The sequence below is a fragment of the Engystomops pustulosus genome, chromosome 1 (genome assembly GCF_040894005.1).
Source record: "Engystomops pustulosus chromosome 1, aEngPut4.maternal, whole genome shotgun sequence".
Taxonomy (NCBI): Eukaryota; Metazoa; Chordata; class Amphibia; order Anura; family Leptodactylidae; genus Engystomops; species Engystomops pustulosus.
The window spans coordinates 173,170,012-173,185,973 of record NC_092411.1 but is presented as its reverse complement, the minus strand read 5'-3'; the positions used below and the strand labels follow the sequence as shown (position 1 = coordinate 173,185,973).

At 45.7% G+C, this 15,962-nt stretch overlaps 68 pseudogenes; all 68 read left to right on the top strand.

Annotated features, from left to right (window-relative positions):
* Positions 1-36: 36 nt before the first annotated feature.
* Positions 37-155, top strand: LOC140103744 (5S ribosomal RNA; annotated as a pseudogene).
* Positions 156-225: 70 nt separating this feature from the next.
* On the top strand, positions 226-344 carry LOC140099012 (5S ribosomal RNA; annotated as a pseudogene).
* A 72-nt stretch (positions 345-416) lies between these two features.
* On the top strand, positions 417-535 carry LOC140098435 (5S ribosomal RNA; annotated as a pseudogene).
* Positions 536-607: 72 nt separating this feature from the next.
* LOC140099189 (5S ribosomal RNA) lies at positions 608-726 on the top strand (annotated as a pseudogene).
* Positions 727-796: 70 nt separating this feature from the next.
* LOC140092429 (5S ribosomal RNA) lies at positions 797-915 on the top strand (annotated as a pseudogene).
* Positions 916-985: 70 nt separating this feature from the next.
* On the top strand, positions 986-1,104 carry LOC140113250 (5S ribosomal RNA; annotated as a pseudogene).
* Positions 1,105-1,367: 263 nt separating this feature from the next.
* Positions 1,368-1,486, top strand: LOC140098924 (5S ribosomal RNA; annotated as a pseudogene).
* Positions 1,487-1,556: 70 nt separating this feature from the next.
* On the top strand, positions 1,557-1,675 carry LOC140105577 (5S ribosomal RNA; annotated as a pseudogene).
* Positions 1,676-1,745: 70 nt separating this feature from the next.
* LOC140092418 (5S ribosomal RNA) lies at positions 1,746-1,864 on the top strand (annotated as a pseudogene).
* Positions 1,865-1,934: 70 nt separating this feature from the next.
* Positions 1,935-2,053, top strand: LOC140103632 (5S ribosomal RNA; annotated as a pseudogene).
* Positions 2,054-2,125: 72 nt separating this feature from the next.
* Positions 2,126-2,244, top strand: LOC140105572 (5S ribosomal RNA; annotated as a pseudogene).
* A 70-nt stretch (positions 2,245-2,314) lies between these two features.
* On the top strand, positions 2,315-2,433 carry LOC140103713 (5S ribosomal RNA; annotated as a pseudogene).
* Positions 2,434-2,503: 70 nt separating this feature from the next.
* LOC140104179 (5S ribosomal RNA) lies at positions 2,504-2,622 on the top strand (annotated as a pseudogene).
* A 70-nt stretch (positions 2,623-2,692) lies between these two features.
* Positions 2,693-2,811, top strand: LOC140103629 (5S ribosomal RNA; annotated as a pseudogene).
* A 261-nt stretch (positions 2,812-3,072) lies between these two features.
* On the top strand, positions 3,073-3,191 carry LOC140104238 (5S ribosomal RNA; annotated as a pseudogene).
* Positions 3,192-3,450: 259 nt separating this feature from the next.
* On the top strand, positions 3,451-3,569 carry LOC140092407 (5S ribosomal RNA; annotated as a pseudogene).
* Positions 3,570-3,828: 259 nt separating this feature from the next.
* LOC140100674 (5S ribosomal RNA) lies at positions 3,829-3,947 on the top strand (annotated as a pseudogene).
* Positions 3,948-4,019: 72 nt separating this feature from the next.
* Positions 4,020-4,138, top strand: LOC140112965 (5S ribosomal RNA; annotated as a pseudogene).
* A 72-nt stretch (positions 4,139-4,210) lies between these two features.
* Positions 4,211-4,329, top strand: LOC140092395 (5S ribosomal RNA; annotated as a pseudogene).
* A 70-nt stretch (positions 4,330-4,399) lies between these two features.
* On the top strand, positions 4,400-4,518 carry LOC140112803 (5S ribosomal RNA; annotated as a pseudogene).
* Positions 4,519-4,590: 72 nt separating this feature from the next.
* LOC140092384 (5S ribosomal RNA) lies at positions 4,591-4,709 on the top strand (annotated as a pseudogene).
* A 72-nt stretch (positions 4,710-4,781) lies between these two features.
* On the top strand, positions 4,782-4,900 carry LOC140103549 (5S ribosomal RNA; annotated as a pseudogene).
* A 72-nt stretch (positions 4,901-4,972) lies between these two features.
* Positions 4,973-5,091, top strand: LOC140098424 (5S ribosomal RNA; annotated as a pseudogene).
* A 70-nt stretch (positions 5,092-5,161) lies between these two features.
* Positions 5,162-5,280, top strand: LOC140108250 (5S ribosomal RNA; annotated as a pseudogene).
* Positions 5,281-5,541: 261 nt separating this feature from the next.
* Positions 5,542-5,660, top strand: LOC140112964 (5S ribosomal RNA; annotated as a pseudogene).
* A 72-nt stretch (positions 5,661-5,732) lies between these two features.
* Positions 5,733-5,851, top strand: LOC140105620 (5S ribosomal RNA; annotated as a pseudogene).
* A 70-nt stretch (positions 5,852-5,921) lies between these two features.
* Positions 5,922-6,040, top strand: LOC140112801 (5S ribosomal RNA; annotated as a pseudogene).
* Positions 6,041-6,112: 72 nt separating this feature from the next.
* Positions 6,113-6,231, top strand: LOC140105571 (5S ribosomal RNA; annotated as a pseudogene).
* A 72-nt stretch (positions 6,232-6,303) lies between these two features.
* LOC140108128 (5S ribosomal RNA) lies at positions 6,304-6,422 on the top strand (annotated as a pseudogene).
* Positions 6,423-6,494: 72 nt separating this feature from the next.
* Positions 6,495-6,613, top strand: LOC140112860 (5S ribosomal RNA; annotated as a pseudogene).
* A 70-nt stretch (positions 6,614-6,683) lies between these two features.
* Positions 6,684-6,802, top strand: LOC140108006 (5S ribosomal RNA; annotated as a pseudogene).
* Positions 6,803-7,061: 259 nt separating this feature from the next.
* Positions 7,062-7,180, top strand: LOC140100663 (5S ribosomal RNA; annotated as a pseudogene).
* A 72-nt stretch (positions 7,181-7,252) lies between these two features.
* On the top strand, positions 7,253-7,371 carry LOC140112962 (5S ribosomal RNA; annotated as a pseudogene).
* A 72-nt stretch (positions 7,372-7,443) lies between these two features.
* On the top strand, positions 7,444-7,562 carry LOC140092373 (5S ribosomal RNA; annotated as a pseudogene).
* Positions 7,563-7,632: 70 nt separating this feature from the next.
* On the top strand, positions 7,633-7,751 carry LOC140112800 (5S ribosomal RNA; annotated as a pseudogene).
* Positions 7,752-7,823: 72 nt separating this feature from the next.
* LOC140096830 (5S ribosomal RNA) lies at positions 7,824-7,942 on the top strand (annotated as a pseudogene).
* A 70-nt stretch (positions 7,943-8,012) lies between these two features.
* LOC140107884 (5S ribosomal RNA) lies at positions 8,013-8,131 on the top strand (annotated as a pseudogene).
* A 72-nt stretch (positions 8,132-8,203) lies between these two features.
* Positions 8,204-8,322, top strand: LOC140106656 (5S ribosomal RNA; annotated as a pseudogene).
* A 70-nt stretch (positions 8,323-8,392) lies between these two features.
* Positions 8,393-8,511, top strand: LOC140107763 (5S ribosomal RNA; annotated as a pseudogene).
* Positions 8,512-8,770: 259 nt separating this feature from the next.
* Positions 8,771-8,889, top strand: LOC140100652 (5S ribosomal RNA; annotated as a pseudogene).
* Positions 8,890-8,961: 72 nt separating this feature from the next.
* On the top strand, positions 8,962-9,080 carry LOC140113391 (5S ribosomal RNA; annotated as a pseudogene).
* Positions 9,081-9,150: 70 nt separating this feature from the next.
* On the top strand, positions 9,151-9,269 carry LOC140098181 (5S ribosomal RNA; annotated as a pseudogene).
* A 263-nt stretch (positions 9,270-9,532) lies between these two features.
* Positions 9,533-9,651, top strand: LOC140093790 (5S ribosomal RNA; annotated as a pseudogene).
* A 70-nt stretch (positions 9,652-9,721) lies between these two features.
* LOC140107641 (5S ribosomal RNA) lies at positions 9,722-9,840 on the top strand (annotated as a pseudogene).
* A 70-nt stretch (positions 9,841-9,910) lies between these two features.
* On the top strand, positions 9,911-10,029 carry LOC140109236 (5S ribosomal RNA; annotated as a pseudogene).
* Positions 10,030-10,292: 263 nt separating this feature from the next.
* On the top strand, positions 10,293-10,411 carry LOC140103965 (5S ribosomal RNA; annotated as a pseudogene).
* Positions 10,412-10,481: 70 nt separating this feature from the next.
* On the top strand, positions 10,482-10,600 carry LOC140093668 (5S ribosomal RNA; annotated as a pseudogene).
* Positions 10,601-10,672: 72 nt separating this feature from the next.
* LOC140112862 (5S ribosomal RNA) lies at positions 10,673-10,791 on the top strand (annotated as a pseudogene).
* A 70-nt stretch (positions 10,792-10,861) lies between these two features.
* LOC140092362 (5S ribosomal RNA) lies at positions 10,862-10,980 on the top strand (annotated as a pseudogene).
* A 70-nt stretch (positions 10,981-11,050) lies between these two features.
* LOC140091941 (5S ribosomal RNA) lies at positions 11,051-11,169 on the top strand (annotated as a pseudogene).
* A 261-nt stretch (positions 11,170-11,430) lies between these two features.
* Positions 11,431-11,549, top strand: LOC140092351 (5S ribosomal RNA; annotated as a pseudogene).
* A 70-nt stretch (positions 11,550-11,619) lies between these two features.
* LOC140091819 (5S ribosomal RNA) lies at positions 11,620-11,738 on the top strand (annotated as a pseudogene).
* A 261-nt stretch (positions 11,739-11,999) lies between these two features.
* LOC140092340 (5S ribosomal RNA) lies at positions 12,000-12,118 on the top strand (annotated as a pseudogene).
* A 70-nt stretch (positions 12,119-12,188) lies between these two features.
* LOC140091697 (5S ribosomal RNA) lies at positions 12,189-12,307 on the top strand (annotated as a pseudogene).
* A 263-nt stretch (positions 12,308-12,570) lies between these two features.
* Positions 12,571-12,689, top strand: LOC140103596 (5S ribosomal RNA; annotated as a pseudogene).
* A 70-nt stretch (positions 12,690-12,759) lies between these two features.
* Positions 12,760-12,878, top strand: LOC140108603 (5S ribosomal RNA; annotated as a pseudogene).
* A 72-nt stretch (positions 12,879-12,950) lies between these two features.
* LOC140092329 (5S ribosomal RNA) lies at positions 12,951-13,069 on the top strand (annotated as a pseudogene).
* Positions 13,070-13,139: 70 nt separating this feature from the next.
* On the top strand, positions 13,140-13,258 carry LOC140104349 (5S ribosomal RNA; annotated as a pseudogene).
* Positions 13,259-13,328: 70 nt separating this feature from the next.
* On the top strand, positions 13,329-13,447 carry LOC140091575 (5S ribosomal RNA; annotated as a pseudogene).
* Positions 13,448-13,517: 70 nt separating this feature from the next.
* On the top strand, positions 13,518-13,636 carry LOC140091453 (5S ribosomal RNA; annotated as a pseudogene).
* Positions 13,637-13,897: 261 nt separating this feature from the next.
* LOC140092307 (5S ribosomal RNA) lies at positions 13,898-14,016 on the top strand (annotated as a pseudogene).
* Positions 14,017-14,086: 70 nt separating this feature from the next.
* LOC140091331 (5S ribosomal RNA) lies at positions 14,087-14,205 on the top strand (annotated as a pseudogene).
* Positions 14,206-14,468: 263 nt separating this feature from the next.
* LOC140095049 (5S ribosomal RNA) lies at positions 14,469-14,587 on the top strand (annotated as a pseudogene).
* Positions 14,588-14,657: 70 nt separating this feature from the next.
* On the top strand, positions 14,658-14,776 carry LOC140107519 (5S ribosomal RNA; annotated as a pseudogene).
* Positions 14,777-15,035: 259 nt separating this feature from the next.
* On the top strand, positions 15,036-15,154 carry LOC140112625 (5S ribosomal RNA; annotated as a pseudogene).
* Positions 15,155-15,226: 72 nt separating this feature from the next.
* LOC140092296 (5S ribosomal RNA) lies at positions 15,227-15,345 on the top strand (annotated as a pseudogene).
* A 70-nt stretch (positions 15,346-15,415) lies between these two features.
* Positions 15,416-15,534, top strand: LOC140098170 (5S ribosomal RNA; annotated as a pseudogene).
* A 263-nt stretch (positions 15,535-15,797) lies between these two features.
* Positions 15,798-15,916, top strand: LOC140092284 (5S ribosomal RNA; annotated as a pseudogene).
* The last annotated feature ends 46 nt before the right edge of the window (positions 15,917-15,962 follow it).

Sequence of the window (15,962 nt, the reverse complement as noted above, 5' to 3'; positions counted from 1 at the left end):
AAGATGGTAAAAGAAGGTTCAAATTGAACAGCTGCTGTCAACGGCCATTCTAAGCTGAATGTGCCTGCTCTCGTCAGATCGCAGCAGCAATGCTGCTTAAGGCTTGGCAAGTACCAGCATGGGAGACTGGCTGGGAATCCCAAGTTCCGTTGACCTTTTTAAACCTGAAAATTGTGTTAGTTTCTCTATGAGATAGTAAAAGAAGGTTCAAATTGAACAGCTGCTGTCAACGGCCATTCTAAGCTGAATGTGCCTGCTCTCGTCAGATCGCAGCAGCAATGCAGCTTAAGGCTTGGCAAGTACCAGCATGGGAGACTGGCTGGGAATCCCAAGTTCCGTTGATCTTTTTGAACCTGAAAATTGTGTTAGTTTCTCTGTCAAAGATGGTAAAAGAAGGTTCAAATTGAACAGCTGCTGTCAACGGCCATTCTAAGCTGAATGTGCCTGCTCTCGTCAGATCGCAGCAGCAATGCAGTTTAAGGCTTGGCAAGTACCAGCATGGGAGACTGGCTGGGAATCCCAAGTTCCGTTGACCTTTTTGAACCTGAAAATTGTGTTAGTTTCTCTGTCAAAGATGGTAAAAGAAGGTTCAAATTGAACAGCTGCTGTCAACGGCCATTCTAAGCTGAATGTGCCTGCTCTCGTCAGATCGCAGCAGCAATGCAGCTTAAGGCTTGGCAAGTACCAGCATGGGAGACTGGCTGGGAATCCCAAGTTCCGTTGTCCTTTTTGAACCTGAAAATTGTGTTAGTTTCTCTATGAGATAGTAAAAGAAGGTTCAAATTGAACAGCTGCTGTCAACGGCCATTCTAAGCTGAATGTGCCTGCTCTCGTCAGATCGCAGCAGCAATGCAGCTTAAGGCTTGGCAAGTACCAGCATGGGAGACTGGCTGGGAATCCCAAGTTCCGTTGACCTTTTTGAACCTGAAAATTGTGTTAGTTTCTCTATGAGATAGTAAAAGAAGGTTCAAATTGAACAGCTGCTGTCAACGGCCATTCTAAGCTGAATGTGCCTGCTCTCATCAGATCGCAGCAGCAATGCAGCTTCAGGCTTGGCAAGTACCAGCATGGGAGACTGGCTGGGAATTCCAAGTTCCGTTGACCTTTTTGAACCTGAAAATTGTGTTAGTTTCTCTGTCAAAGATGGTAAAAGAAGGTTCAAATTGAACAGCTGCTGTCAACGGCCATTCTAAGCTGAATGTGCCTGCTCTCATCAGATCGCAGCAGCAATGCAGCTTCAGGCTTGGCAAGTACCAGCATGGGAGACTGGCTGGGAATCCCAAGTTACAATGACCTTTTTGAACCTGAAAATTGTGTTAGATTCTCTGTCAAAGATGGTAAAAGAAGGTTCAAATTGAACAGCTGCTGTCAACGGCCATTCTAAGCTGAATGTGCCTGCTCTCGTCAGATCGCAGCAGTAATGCAGCTTAAGGCTTGGCAAGTACCAGCATGGGAGACTGGCTTGGAATCCCAAGTTCCGTTGACCTTTTTGAACCTGAAAATTGTATTAGTTTCTCTATGAGATAGTAAAAGAAGGTTCAAATTGAACAGCTGCTGTCAACGGCCATTCTAAGCTGAATGTGCCTGCTCTCGTCAGATCGCAGCAGCAATGCAGCTTAAGGCTTGGCAAGTACCAGCATGGGAGACTGGCTGGGAATCCCAAGTTCCATTGACCTTTTTGAACCTGAAAATTGTGTTAGATTCTCTATGAGATAGTAAAAGAAGGTTCAAATTGAACAGCTGCTGTCAACGGCCATTCTAAGCTGAATGTGCCTGCTCTCGTCAGATCGCAGCAGCAATGCAGCTTAAGGCTTGGCAAGTACCAGCATGGGAGACTGGCTGGGAATCCCAAGTTCCGTTGACCTTTTTGAACCTGAAAATTGTGTTAGTTTCTCTATGAGATAGTAAAAGAAGGTTCAAATTGAACAGCTGCTGTCAACGGCCATTCTAAGCTGAATGTGCCTGCTCTCATCAGATCGCAGCAGCAATGCAGCTTAAGGCTTGGCAAGTACCAGCATGGGAGACTGGCTGGGAATCCCAAGTTCTGTTAACCTTTTTGAACCTGAAAATTGTATTAGTTTCTCTGTCAAAGATGGTAAAAGAAGGTTCAAATTGAACAGCTGCTGTCAACGGCCATTCTAAGCTGAATGTGCCTGCTCTCGTCAGATCGCAGCAGCAATGCAGCTTAAGGCTTGGCAAGTACCAGCATGGGAGACTGGCTGGGAATCCCAAGTTCCATTGACCTTTTTGAACCTGAAAATTGTGTTAGTTTCTCTATGAGATAGTAAAAGAAGGTTCAAATTGAACAGCTGCTGTCAACGGCCATTCTAAGCTGAATGTGCCTGCTCTCGTCAGATCGCAGCAGCAATGCAGCTTAAGGCTTGGCAAGTACCAGCATGGAAGACTGGCTGGGAATCCCAAGTTCCGTTGACCTTTTTGAACCTGAAAATTGTGTTAGTTTCTCTATAAGATAGTAAAAGAAGGTTCAAATTGAAAAGCTGCTGTCAACGGCCATTCTAAGCTGAATGTGCCTGCTCTCGTCAGATCGCAGCAGCAATGCAGCTTATGGCTTGGCAAGTACCAGCATGGGAGACTGGCTGGGAATCCCAAGTTCCGTTGACCTTTTTGAACCTGAAAATTGTGTTAGTTTCTCTATGAGATAGTAAAAGAAGGTTCAAATTGAACAGCTGCTGTCAACGGCCATTCTAAGCTGAATGTGCCTGCTCTCATCAGATCGCAGCAGCAATGCAGCTTAAGGCTTGGCAAGTACCAGCATGGGAGACTGGCTGGGAATCCCAAGTTCTGTTAACCTTTTTGAACCTGAAAATTGTATTAGTTTCTCTGTCAAAGATGGTAAAAGAAGGTTCAAATTGAACAGCTGCTGTCAACGGCCATTCTAAGCTGAATGTGCCTGCTCTCGTCAGATCGCAGCAGCAATGCAGCTTAAGGCTTGGCAAGTACCAGCATGGGAGACTGGCTGGGAATCCCAAGTTACAATGACCTTTTTGAACCTGAAAATTGTGTTAGTTTCTCTATGAGATAGTAAAAGAAGGTTCAAATTGCACAGCTGCTGTCAACAGCCATTCTAAGCTGAATGTGCCTGCTCTCGTCAGATCGCAGCAGCAATGCAGCTTAAGGCTTGGCAAGTACCAGAATGGGAGACTGGCTGGGAATCCCAAGTTCCGTTGACCTTTTTGAACCTGAAAATTGTGTTAGTTTCTCTATGAGATAGTAAAAGAAGGTTCAAATTGCACAGCTGCTGTCAACGGCCATTCTAAGCTGAATGTGCCTGCTCTCGTCAGATCGCAGCAGCAATGCAGCTTAAGGCTTGGCAAGTACCAGCATGGGAGACTGGCTGGGAATCCCAAGTTACAATGACCTTTTTGAACCTGAAAATTGTGTTAGTTTCTCTATGAGATAGTAAAAGAAGGTTCAAATTGCACAGCTGCTGTCAACGGCCATTCTAAGCTGAATGTGCCTGCTCTCGTCAGATCGCAGCAGCAATGCAGCTTAAGGCTTGGCAAGTACCAGCATGGGAGACTGGCTGGGAATCCCAAGTTCCGTTGACCTTTTTGAACCTGAAAATTGTGTTAGTTTCTCTATGAGATAGTAAAAGAAGGTTCAAATTGAACAGCTGCTGTCAACGGCCATTCTAAGCTGAATGTGCCTCCTCTCGGCAGATCGCAGCAGCAATGCAGCTTAAGGCTTGGCAAGTACCAGAATGGGAGACTGGCTGAGAATCCCAAGTTCCGTTGACCTTTTTGAACCTGAAAATTGTGTTAGTTTCTCTATGAGATAGTAAAAGAAGGTTCAAATTGAAAAGCTGCTGTCAACGGCCATTCTAAGCTGAATGTGCCTGCTCTCATCAGATCGCAGCGGCAATGCAGCTTAAGGCTTGGCAAGTACCAGCATGGGAGACTGGCTGGGAATCCCAAGTTCCGTTGACCTTTTTGAACCTGAAAATTGTGTTAGTTTCTCTTTCAAAGATGGTAAAAGAAGGTTCAAATTGAAAAGCTGCTGTCACCGGCCATTCTAAGCTGAATGTGCCTGCTCTCATCAGATCGCAGCGGCAATGCAGCTTAAGGCTTGGCAAGTACCAGCATGGGAGACTGGCTGGGAATCCCAAGTTCCGTTGACCTTTTTGAACCTGAAAATTGTGTTAGTTTCTCTGTCAAAGATGGTAAAAGAAGGTTCAAATTGAACAGCTGCTGTCAACGGCCATTCTAAGCTGAATGTGCCTGCTCTCGTCAGATCGCAGCAGCAATGCAGCTTAAGGCTTGGCAAGTACCAGCATGGGAGACTGGCTGGGAATCCCAAGTTCCGTTGACCTTTTTGAACCTGAATATTGTGTTAGTTTCTCTATGAGATAGTAAAAGAAGGTTCAAATTGAACAGCTGCTGTCAACAGCCATTCTAAGCTGAATGTGCCTGCTCTCGTCAGATCGCAGCAGCAATGCAGCTTATGGCTTGGCAAGTACCGGAATGGGAGACTGGCTGGGAATCCCAAGTTCCGTTGACCTTTTTGAACCTGAAAATTGTATTAGTTTCTCTGTCAAAGATGGTAATAGAAGGTTCAAATTGAACAGCTGCTGTCAACGGCCATTCTAAGCTGAATGTGCCTGCTCTCGTCAGATCGCAGCAGCAATGCAGCTTAAGGCTTGGCAAGTACCAGCATGGGAGACTGGCTGGGAATCCCAAGTTCCGTTGACCTTTTTGAACCTGAAAATTGTGTTAGTATCTCTGTCAAAGATGGTAAAAAAAGGTTCAAATTGAACAGCTGCTGTCAACGGCCATTCTAAGCGGAATGTGCCTGCTCTCGTCAGATCGCAGCAGCAATGCAGCTTAAGGCTTGGCAAGTACCAGAATGGGAGACTGGCTGGGAATCCCAAGTTCCGTTGACCTTTTTGAACCTGAAAATTGTATTAGTTTCTCTGTCAAAGATGGTAAAAGAAGGTTCAAATTGAACAGCTGCTGTCAACGGCCATTCTAAGCTGAATGTGCCTGCTCTCGTCAGATCGCAGCAGCAATGCAGTTTAAGGCTTGGCAAGTACCAGCATGGGAGACTGGCTGGGAATCCCAAGTTCCGTTGACCTTTTTGAACCTGAAAATTGTGTTAGTTTCTCTATGAGATAGTAAAAGAAGGTTCAAATTGCACAGCTGCTGTCAACGGCCATTCTAAGCTGAATGTGCCTGCTCTCGTCAGATCGCAGCAGCAATGCAGCTTAAGGCTTGGCAAGTACCAGAATGGGAGACTGGCTGGGAATCCCAAGTTCCGTTGACCTTTTTGAACCTGAAAATTGTGTTAGTTTCTCTATGAGATAGTAAAAGAAGGTTCAAATTGAACAGCTGCTGTCAACGGCCATTCTAAGCTGAATGTGCCTCCTCTCGGCAGATCGCAGCAGCAATGCAGCTTAAGGCTTGGCAAGTACCAGAATGGGAGACTGGCTGGGAATCCCAAGTTCCGTTGACCTTTTTGAACCTGAAAATTGTGTTAGTTTCTCTTTCAAAGATGGTAAAAGAAGGTTCAAATTGAAAAGCTGCTGTCACCGGCCATTCTAAGCTGAATGTGCCTGCTCTCATCAGATCGCAGCGGCAATGCAGCTTAAGGCTTGGCAAGTACCAGCATGGGAGACTGGCTGGGAATCCCAAGTTCCGTTGACCTTTTTGAACCTGAAAATTGTGTTAGTTTCTCTGTCAAAGATGGTAAAAGAAGGTTCAAATTGAACAGCTGCTGTCAACGGCCATTCTAAGCTGAATGTGCCTGCTCTCGTCAGATCACAGCAGCAATGCAGCTTAAGGCTTGGCAAGTACCAGCATGGGAGACTGGCTGGGAATCCCAAGTTCCGTTGACCTTTTTGAACCTGAATATTGTGTTAGTTTCTCTATGAGATAGTAAAAGAAGGTTCAAATTGAACAGCTGCTGTCAACAGCCATTCTAAGCTGAATGTGCCTGCTCTCGTCAGATCGCAGCAGCAATGCAGCTTATGGCTTGGCAAGTACCGGAATGGGAGACTGGCTGGGAATCCCAAGTTCCGTTGACCTTTTTGAACCTGAAAATTGTATTAGTTTCTCTGTCAAAGATGGTAAAAGAAGGTTCAAATTGAACAGCTGCTGTCAACGGCCATTCTAAGCTGAATGTGCCTGCTCTCGTCAGATCGCAGCAGCAATGCAGCTTAAGGCTTGGCAAGTACCAGCATGGGAGACTGGCTGGGAATCCCAAGTTCCATTGACCTTTTTGAACCTGAAAATTGTGTTAGTATCTCTGTCAAAGATGGTAAAAAAAGGTTCAAATTGAACAGCTGCTGTCAACGGCCATTCTAAGCTGAATGTGCCTGCTCTCGTCAGATCGCAGCAGCAATGCAGCTTAAGGCTTGGCAAGTACCAGAATGGGAGACTGGCTGGGAATCCCAAGTTCCGTTGACCTTTTTGAACCTGAAAATTGTATTAGTTTCTCTGTCAAAGATGGTAAAAGAAGGTTCAAATTGAACAGCTGCTGTCAACGGCCATTCTAAGCTGAATGTGCCTGCTCTCGTCAGATCGCAGCAGCAATGCAGTTTAAGGCTTGGCAAGTACCAGCATGGGAGACTGGCTGGGAATCCCAAGTTCCTTTGACCTTTTTGAACCTGAAAATTGTGTTAGTTTCTCTATGAGATAGTAAAAGAAGGTTCAAATTGAACAGCTGCTGTCAACGGCCATTCTAAGCTGAATGTGCCTGCTCTCGTCAGATCGCAGCAGCAATGCAGCTTAAGGCTTGGCAAGTACCAGAATGGGAGACTGGCTGGGAATCCCAAGTTCCGTTGACCTTTTTGAACCTGAAAATTGTGTTAGTTTCTCTATGAGATAGTAAAAGAAGGTTCAAATTGAACAGCTGCTGTCAACGGCCATTCTAAGCCGAATGTGCCTCCTCTCGGCAGATCGCAGCAGCAATGCAGCTTAAGGCTTGGCAAGTACCAGAATGGGAGACTGGCTGGGAATCCCAAGTTCCGTTGACCTTTTTGAACCTGAAAATTGTGTTAGTTTCTCTATGAGATAGTAAAAGAAGGTTCAAATTGAAAAGCTGCTGTCAACGGCCATTCTAAGCTGAATGTGCCTGCTCTCATCAGATCGCAGCGGCAATGCAGCTTAAGGCTTGGCAAGTACCAGCATGGGAGACTGGCTGGGAATCCCAAGTTCCGTTGACCTTTTTGAACCTGAAAATTGTGTTAGTTTCTCTTTCAAAGATGGTAAAAGAAGGTTCAAATTGAAAAGCTGCTGTCACCGGCCATTCTAAGCTGAATGTGCCTGCTCTCATCAGATCGCAGCGGCAATGCAGCTTAAGGCTTGGCAAGTACCAGCATGGGAGACTGGCTGGGAATCCCAAGTTCCGTTGACCTTTTTGAACCTGAAAATTGTGTTAGTTTCTCTGTCAAAGATGGTAAAAGAAGGTTCAAATTGAACAGCTGCTGTCAACGGCCATTCTAAGCTGAATGTGCCTGCTCTCGTCAGATCGCAGCAGCAATGCAGCTTAAGGCTTGGCAAGTACCAGCATGGGAGACTGGCTGGGAATCCCAAGTTCCGTTGACCTTTTTGAACCTGAATATTGTGTTAGTTTCTCTATGAGATAGTAAAAGAAGGTTCAAATTGAACAGCTGCTGTCAACAGCCATTCTAAGCTGAATGTGCCTGCTCTCGTCAGATCGCAGCAGCAATGCAGCTTATGGCTTGGCAAGTACCGGAATGGGAGACTGGCTGGGAATCCCAAGTTCCGTTGACCTTTTTGAACCTGAAAATTGTATTAGTTTCTCTGTCAAAGATGGTAAAAGAAGGTTCAAATTGAACAGCTGCTGTCAACGGCCATTCTAAGCTGAATGTGCCTGCTCTCGTTAGATCGCAGCAGCAATGCAGCTTAAGGCTTGGCAAGTACCAGCATGGGAGACTGGCTGGGAATCCCAAGTTCCGTTGACCTTTTTGAACCTGAAAATTGTGTTAGTTTCTCTATGAGATAGTAAAAGAAGGTTCAAATTGAACAGCTGCTGTCAACGGCCATTCTAAGCTGAATGTGCCTGCTCTCGTCAGATCGCAGCAGCAATGCAGCTTAAGGCTTGGCAAGTACCAGAATGGGAGACTGGCTGGGAATCCCAAGTTCCGTTGACCTTTTTGAACCTGAAAATTGTATTAGTTTCTTTGTCAAAGATGGTAAAAGAAGGTTCAAATTGAACAGCTGCTGTCAACGGCCATTCTAAGCTGAATGTGCCTGCTCTCGTCAGATCGCAGCAGCAATGCAGCTTAAGGCTTGGCAAGTACCAGCATCGGAGACTGGCTGGGAATCCCAAGTCCCGTTGACCTTTTTGAACCTGAAAATTGTGTTAGTTTCTCTATGAGATAGTAAAAGAAGGTTCAAATTGAACAGCTGCTGTCAACGGCCATTCTAAGCTGAATGTGCCTGCTCTCGTCAGATCGCAGCAGCAATGCAGCTTAAGGCTTGGCAAGTACCAGAATGGGAGACTGGCTGGGAATCCCAAGTTCCGTTGACCTTTTTGAACCTGAAAATTGTGTTAGTTTCTCTATGAGATAGTAAAAGAAGGTTCAAATTGAACAGCTGCTGTCAACGGCCATTCTAAGCTGAATGTGCCTCCTCTCGGCAGATCGCAGCAGCAATGCAGCTTAAGGCTTGGCAAGTACCAGAATGGGAGACTGGCTGGGAATCCCAAGTTCCGTTGACCTTTTTGAACCTGAAAATTGTGTTAGTTTCTCTATGAGATAGTAAAAGAAGGTTCAAATTGAAAAGCTGCTGTCAACGGCCATTCTAAGCTGAATGTGCCTGCTCTCATCAGATCGCAGCGGCAATGCAGCTTAAGGCTTGGCAAGTACCAGCATGGGAGACTGGCTGGGAATCCCAAGTTCCGTTGACCTTTTTGAACCTGAAAATTGTGTTAGTTTCTCTGTCAAAGATGGTAAAAGAAGGTTCAAATTGAACAGCTGCTGTCAACGGCCATTCTAAGCTGAATGTGCCTGCTCTCGTCAGATCGCAGCAGCAATGCAGCTTAAGGCTTGGCAAGTACCAGCATGGGAGACTGGCTGGGAATACCAAGTTCCGTTGACCTTTTTGAACCTGAATATTGTGTTAGTTTCTCTATGAGATAGTAAAAGAAGGTTCAAATTGAACAGCTGCTGTCAACAGCCATTCTAAGCTGAATGTGCCTGCTCTCATCAGATCGCAGCAGCAATGCAGCTTAAGGCTTGGCAAGTACCAGCATGGGAGACTGTCTGGGAATCCCAAGTTCCGTTGACCTTTTTGAACCTGAAAATTGTGTTAGTTTCTCTGTCAAAGATGGTAAAAGAAGGTTCAAATTGAACAGCTGCTGTCAACGGCCATTCTAAGCTGAATGGGCCTGCTCTCGTCAGATCGCAGCAGCAATGCAGCTTAAGGCTTGGCAAGTACCAGCATGGGAGACTGGCTGTGAATCCCAAGATCCATTGACCTTTTTGAACCTGAAAATTGTGTTAGTTTCTCTGTCAAAGATGGTAAAAGAAGGTTCAAATTGAACAGCTGCTGTCAACGGCCATTCTAAGCTGAATGTGCCTGCTCTCGTCAGATCGCAGCAGCAATGCAGCTTAAGGCTTGGCAAGTACCAGCATGGGAGACTGTCTGGGAATCCCAAGTTCCGTTGACCTTTTTGAACCTGAAAATTGTGTTAGTTTCTCTATGAGATAGTAAAAGAAGGTTCAAATTGAACAGCTGCTGTCAACGGCCATTCTAAGCTGAATGTGCCTGCTCTCGTCAGATCGCAGCAGCAATGCAGCTTAAGGCTTGGCAAGTACCAGAATGGGAGACTGGCTGGGAATCCCAAGTTCCGTTGACCTTTTTGAACCTGAAAATTGTGTTAGTTTCTCTATGAGATAGTAAAAGAAGGTTCAAATTGAACAGCTGCTGTAGATGGCCATTCTAAGCTGAATGTGCCTGCTCTCATCAGATCGCAGCAGCAATGCAGCTTAAGGCTTGGCAAGTACCAGCATGGGAGACTGGCTGGGAATCCCAAGTTCCGTTGACCTTTTTGAACCTGAAAATTGTGTTAGTTTCTCTGTCAAAGATGGTAAAAGAAGGTTCAAATTGAACAGCTGCTGTCAACGGCCATTCTAAGCTGAATGGGCCTGCTCTCGTCAGATCGCAGCAGCAATGCAGCTTAAGGCTTGGCAAGTACCAGCATGGGAGACTGGCTGTGAATCCCAAGTTCCATTGACCTTTTTGAACCTGAAAATTGTGTTAGTTTCTCTGTCAAAGATGGTAAAAGAAGGTTCAAATTGAACAGCTGCTGTCAACGGCCATTCTAAGCTGAATGTGCCTGCTCTCGTCAGATCGCAGCAGCAATGCAGCTTAAGGCTTGGCAAGTACAAGCATGGGAGACTGGCTGGGAATCCCAAGTTCCGTTGACCTTTTTGAACCTGAAAATTGTGTTAGTTTCTCTATGAGATAGTAAAAGAAGGTTCAAATTGAACAGCTGCTGTCAACGGCCATTCTAAGCTGAATGTGCCTGCTCTCGTCAGATCGCAGCAGCAATGCAGCTTAAGGCTTGGCAAGTACCAGCATGGGAGACTGTCTGGGAATCCCAAGTTCCGTTGACCTTTTTGAACCTGAAAATTGTGTTAGTTTCTCTGTCAAAGATGGTAAAAGAAGGTTCAAATTGAACAGCTGCTGTCAACGGCCATTCTAAGCTGAATGTGCCTGCTCTCGTCATATCGCAGCAGCAATGCAGCTTAAGGCTTGGCAAGTACCAGCATGGGAGACTGGCTGGGAATCCCAAGTTCCGTTGACCTTTTTGAACCTGAAAATTGTGTTTGTTTCTCTATGAGATAGTAAAAGAAGGTTCAAATTGAACAGCTGCTGTCAACGGCCATTCTAAGCTGAATGTGCCTGCTCTCGTCAGATCGCAGCAGCAATGCAGCTTAAGGCTTGGCAAGTACCAGCATGGGAGACTGGCTGGGAATCCCAAGTTCCGTTGACCTTTTTGAACCTGAAAATTGTGTTAGTTTCTCTATGAGATAGTAAAAGAAGGTTCAAATTGAACAGCTGCTGTCAACGGCCATTCTAAGCTGAATGTGCCTGCTCTCATCAGATCGCAGCAGCAATGCAGCTTAAGGCTTGGCAAGTACCAGCATGGGAGACTGGCTGGGAATTCCAAGTTCCGTTGACCTTTTTGAACCTGAAAATTGTGTTAGTTTCTCTGTCAAAGATGGTAACAGAAGGTTCAAATTGAACAGCTGCTGTCAACGGCCATTCTAAGCTGAATGGGCCTGCTCTCGTCAGATCGCAGCAGCAATGCAGCTTAAGGCTTGGCAAGTACCAGCATGGGAGACTGGCTGGGAATCCCAAGTTACAATGACCTTTTTGAACCTGAAAATTGTGTTAGATTCTCTATGAGATAGTAAAAGAAGGTTCAAATTGAACAGCTGCTGTCAACGGCCATTCTAAGCTGAATGTGCCTGCTCTCGTCAGATCGCAGCAGCAATGCAGCTTAAGGCTTGGCAAGTACCAGCATGGGAGACTGGCTGGGAATCCCAAGTTCCGTTGACCTTTTTGAACCTGAAAATTGTGTTAGTTTCTCTATGAGATAGTAAAAGAAGGTTCAAATTGAACAGCTGCTGTCAACGGCCATTCTAAGCTGAATGTGCCTGCTCTCATCAGATCGCAGCAGCAATGCAGCTTAAGGCTTGGCAAGTACCAGCATGGGAGACTGGCTGGGAATTCCAAGTTCCGTTGACCTTTTTGAACCTGAAAATTGTGTTAGTTTCTCTGTCAAAGATGGTAAAAGAAGGTTCAAATTGAACAGCTGCTGTCAACGGCCATTCTAAGCTGAATGGGCCTGCTCTCGTCAGATCGCAGCAGCAATGCAGCTTAAGGCTTGGCAAGTACCAGCATGGGAGACTGGCTGGGAATCCCAAGTTACAATGACCTTTTTGAACCTGAAAATTGTGTTAGATTCTCTATGAGATAGTAAAAGAAGGTTCAAATTGAACAGCTGCTGTCAACGGCCATTCTAAGCTGAATGTGCCTGCTCTCGTCAGATCGCAGCAGCAATGCAGCTTAAGGCTTGGCAAGTACCAGCATGGGAGACTGGCTGGGAATCCCAAGTTCCGTTGACCTTTTTGAACCTGAAAATTGTGTTAGTTTCTCTATGAGATAGTAAAAGAAGGTTCAAATTGAACAGCTGTTGTCAACGGCCATTCTAAGCTGAATGTGCCTGCTCTCATCAGATCGCAGCAGCAATGCAGCTTAAGGCTTGGCAAGTACCAGCATGGGAGACTGGCTGGGAATTCCAAGTTCCGTTGACCTTTTTGAACCTGAAAATTGTGTTAGTTTCTCTGTCAAAGATGGTAAAAGAAGGTTCAAATTGAACAGCTGCTGTCAACGGCCATTCTAAGCTGAATGGGCCTGCTCTCGTCAGATCGCAGCAGCAATGCAGCTTAAGGCTTGGCAAGTACCAGCATGGGAGACTGGCTGGGAATCCCAAGTTACAATGACCTTTTTGAACCTGAAAATTGTGTTAGATTCTCTGTCAAAGATGGTAAAAGAAGGTTCAAATTGAACAGCTGCTGTCAACGGCCATTCTAAGCTGAATGTGCCTGCTCTCGTCAGATCGCAGCAGCAATGCAGCTTAAGGCTTGGCAAGTACCAGCATGGGAGACTGGCTTGGAATCCCAAGTTCCGTTGACCTTTTTGAACCTGAAAATTGTATTAGTTTCTCTATGAGATAGTAAAAGAAGGTTCAAATTGAACAGCTGCTGTCAACGGCCATTCTAAGCTGAATGTGCCTGCTCTCGTCAGATCGCAGCAGCAATGCAGCTTAAGGCTTGGCAAGTACCAGCATGAGAGACTGGCTGGGAATCCCAAGTTCCGTTGACCTTTTTGAACCTGAAAATTGTGTTAGTTTCTCTGTCAAAGATGGTAAAAGAAGGTTCAAATTGAACAGCTGCTGTCAACGGCCATTCTAAGCTGAATGTGCCTGCTCTCGTCAGATCGCAGCAGCAATGCAGCTTAAGGCTTGGCAAGTACCAGCATGGGAGACTGGCTGGGAATCCCAAGTTCCGTTGACCTTTTTGAACCTGAAAATTGTGTTAGTTTCTCTATGAGATAGTAAAAGAAGGTTCAAATTGAACAGCTGCTGTCAACGGCCATTCTAAGCTGAATGTGCCTGCTCTCGTCAGATCGCAGCAGCAATGCAGCTTAAGGCTTGGCAAGTACCAGCATGGGAGACAGGCTGGGAATCCCAAGTTCCGTTGACCTTTTTGAACCTGAAAATTGTGTTAGTTTCTCTATGAAATAGTAAAAGAAGGTTCAAATTGAACAGCTGCTGTCAACGGCCATTCTAAGCTGAATGTGCCTGCTCTCATCAGATCGCAGCAGCAATGCAGCTTAAGGCTTGGCAAGTACCAGCATGGGAGACTGGCTGGGAATTCCAAGTTCCGTTGACCTTTTTGAACCTGAAAATTGTGTTAGTTTCTCTATGAGATAGTAAAAGAAGGTTCAAATTGAACAGCTGCTGTCAACGGCCATTCTAAGCTGAATGTGCCTGCTCTCATCAGATCGCAGCAGCAATGCAGCTTAAGGCTTGGCAAGTACCAGCATGGGAGACTGGCTGGGAATTCCAAGTTCCGTTGACCTTTTTGAACCTGAAAATTGTGTTAGTTTCTCTGTCAAAGATGGTAAAAGAAGGTTCAAATTGAACAGCTGCTGTCAACGGCCATTCTAAGCTGAATGGGCCTGCTCTCGTCAGATCGCAGCAGCAATGCAGCTTAAGGCTTGGCAAGTACCAGCATGGGAGACTGGCTGGGAATCCCAAGTTACAATGACCTTTTTGAACCTGAAAATTGTGTTAGATTCTCTATGAGATAGTAAAAGAAGGTTCAAATTGAACAGCTGCTGTCAACGGCCATTCTAAGCTGAATGTGCCTGCTCTCGTCAGATCGCAGCAGCAATGCAGCTTAAGGCTTGGCAAGTACCAGCATGGGAGACTGGCTGGGAATCCCAAGTTCCGTTGACCTTTTTGAACCTGAAAATTGTGTTAGTTTCTCTATGAGATAGTAAAAGAAGGTTCAAATTGAACAGCTGTTGTCAACGGCCATTCTAAGCTGAATGTGCCTGCTCTCATCAGATCGCAGCAGCAATGCAGCTTAAGGCTTGGCAAGTACCAGCATGGGAGACTGGCTGGGAATTCCAAGTTCCGTTGACCTTTTTGAACCTGAAAATTGTGTTAGTTTCTCTGTCAAAGATGGTAAAAGAAGGTTCAAATTGAACAGCTGCTGTCAACGGCCATTCTAAGCTGAATGGGCCTGCTCTCGTCAGATCGCAGCAGCAATGCAGCTTAAGGCTTGGCAAGTACCAGCATGGGAGACTGGCTGGGAATCCCAAGTTACAATGACCTTTTTGAACCTGAAAATTGTGTTAGATTCTCTGTCAAAGATGGTAAAAGAAGGTTCAAATTGAACAGCTGCTGTCAACGGCCATTCTAAGCTGAATGTGCCTGCTCTCGTCAGATCGCAGCAGCAATGCAGCTTAAGGCTTGGCAAGTACCAGCATGGGAGACTGGCTGGGAATCCCAAGTCCCGTTGACCTTTTTGAACCTGAAAATTGTGTTAGTTTCTCTATGAGATAGTAAAAGAAGGTTCAAATTGAACAGCTGCTGTCAACGGCCATTCTAAGCTGAATGTGCCTGCTCTCGTCAGATCGCAGCAGCAATGCAGCTTAAGGCTTGGCAAGTACCAGAATGGGAGACTGGCTGGGAATCCCAAGTTCCGTTGACCTTTTTGAACCTGAAAATTGTGTTAGTTTCTCTATGAGATAGTAAAAGAAGGTTCAAATTGAACAGCTGCTGTCAACGGCCATTCTAAGCTGAATGTGCCTCCTCTCGGCAGATCGCAGCAGCAATGCAGCTTAAGGCTTGGCAAGTACCAGAATGGGAGACTGGCTGGGAATCCCAAGTTCCGTTGACCTTTTTGAACCTGAAAATTGTGTTAGTTTCTCTATGAGATAGTAAAAGAAGGTTCAAATTGAAAAGCTGCTGTCAACGGCCATTCTAAGCTGAATGTGCCTGCTCTCATCAGATCGCAGCGGCAATGCAGCTTAAGGCTTGGCAAATACCAGCATGGGAGACTGGCTGGGAATCCCAAGTTCCGTTGACCTTTTTGAACCTGAAAATTGTGTTAGTTTCTCTGTCAAAGATGGTAAAAGAAGGTTCAAATTGAACAGCTGCTGTCAACGGCCATTCTAAGCTGAATGTGCCTGCTCTCGTCAGATCGCAGCAGCAATGCAGCTTAAGGCTTGGCAAGTACCAGCATGGGAGACTGGCTGGGAATCCCAAGTTCCGTTGACCTTTTTGAACCTGAATATTGTGTTAGTTTCTCTATGAGATAGTAAAAGAAGGTTCAAATTGAACAGCTGCTGTCAACAGCCATTCTAAGCTGAATGTGCCTGCTCTCATCAGATCGCAGCAGCAATGCAGCTTAAGGCTTGGCAAGTACCAGCATGGGAGACTGTCTGGGAATCCCAAGTTCCGTTGACCTTTTTGAACCTGAAAATTGTGTTAGTTTCTCTGTCAAAGATGGTAAAAGAAGGTTCAAATTGAACAGCTGCTGTCAACGGCCATTCTAAGCTGAATGGGCCTGCTCTCGTCAGATCGCAGCAGCAATGCAGCTTAAGGCTTGGCAAGTACCAGCATGGGAGACTGGCTGTGAATCCCAAGTTCCATTGACCTTTTTGAACCTGAAAATTGTGTTAGTTTCTCTGTCAAAGATGGTAAAAGAAGGTTCAAATTGAACAGCTGCTGTCAACGGCCATTCTAAGCTGAATGTGCCTGCTCTCGTCAGATCGCAGCAGCAATGCAGCTTAAGGCTTGGCAAGTACCAGCATGGGAGACTGGCTGGGAATCCCAAGTTCCGTTGACCTTTTTGAACCTGAAAATTGTGTTAGTTTCTCTATGAGATAGTAAAA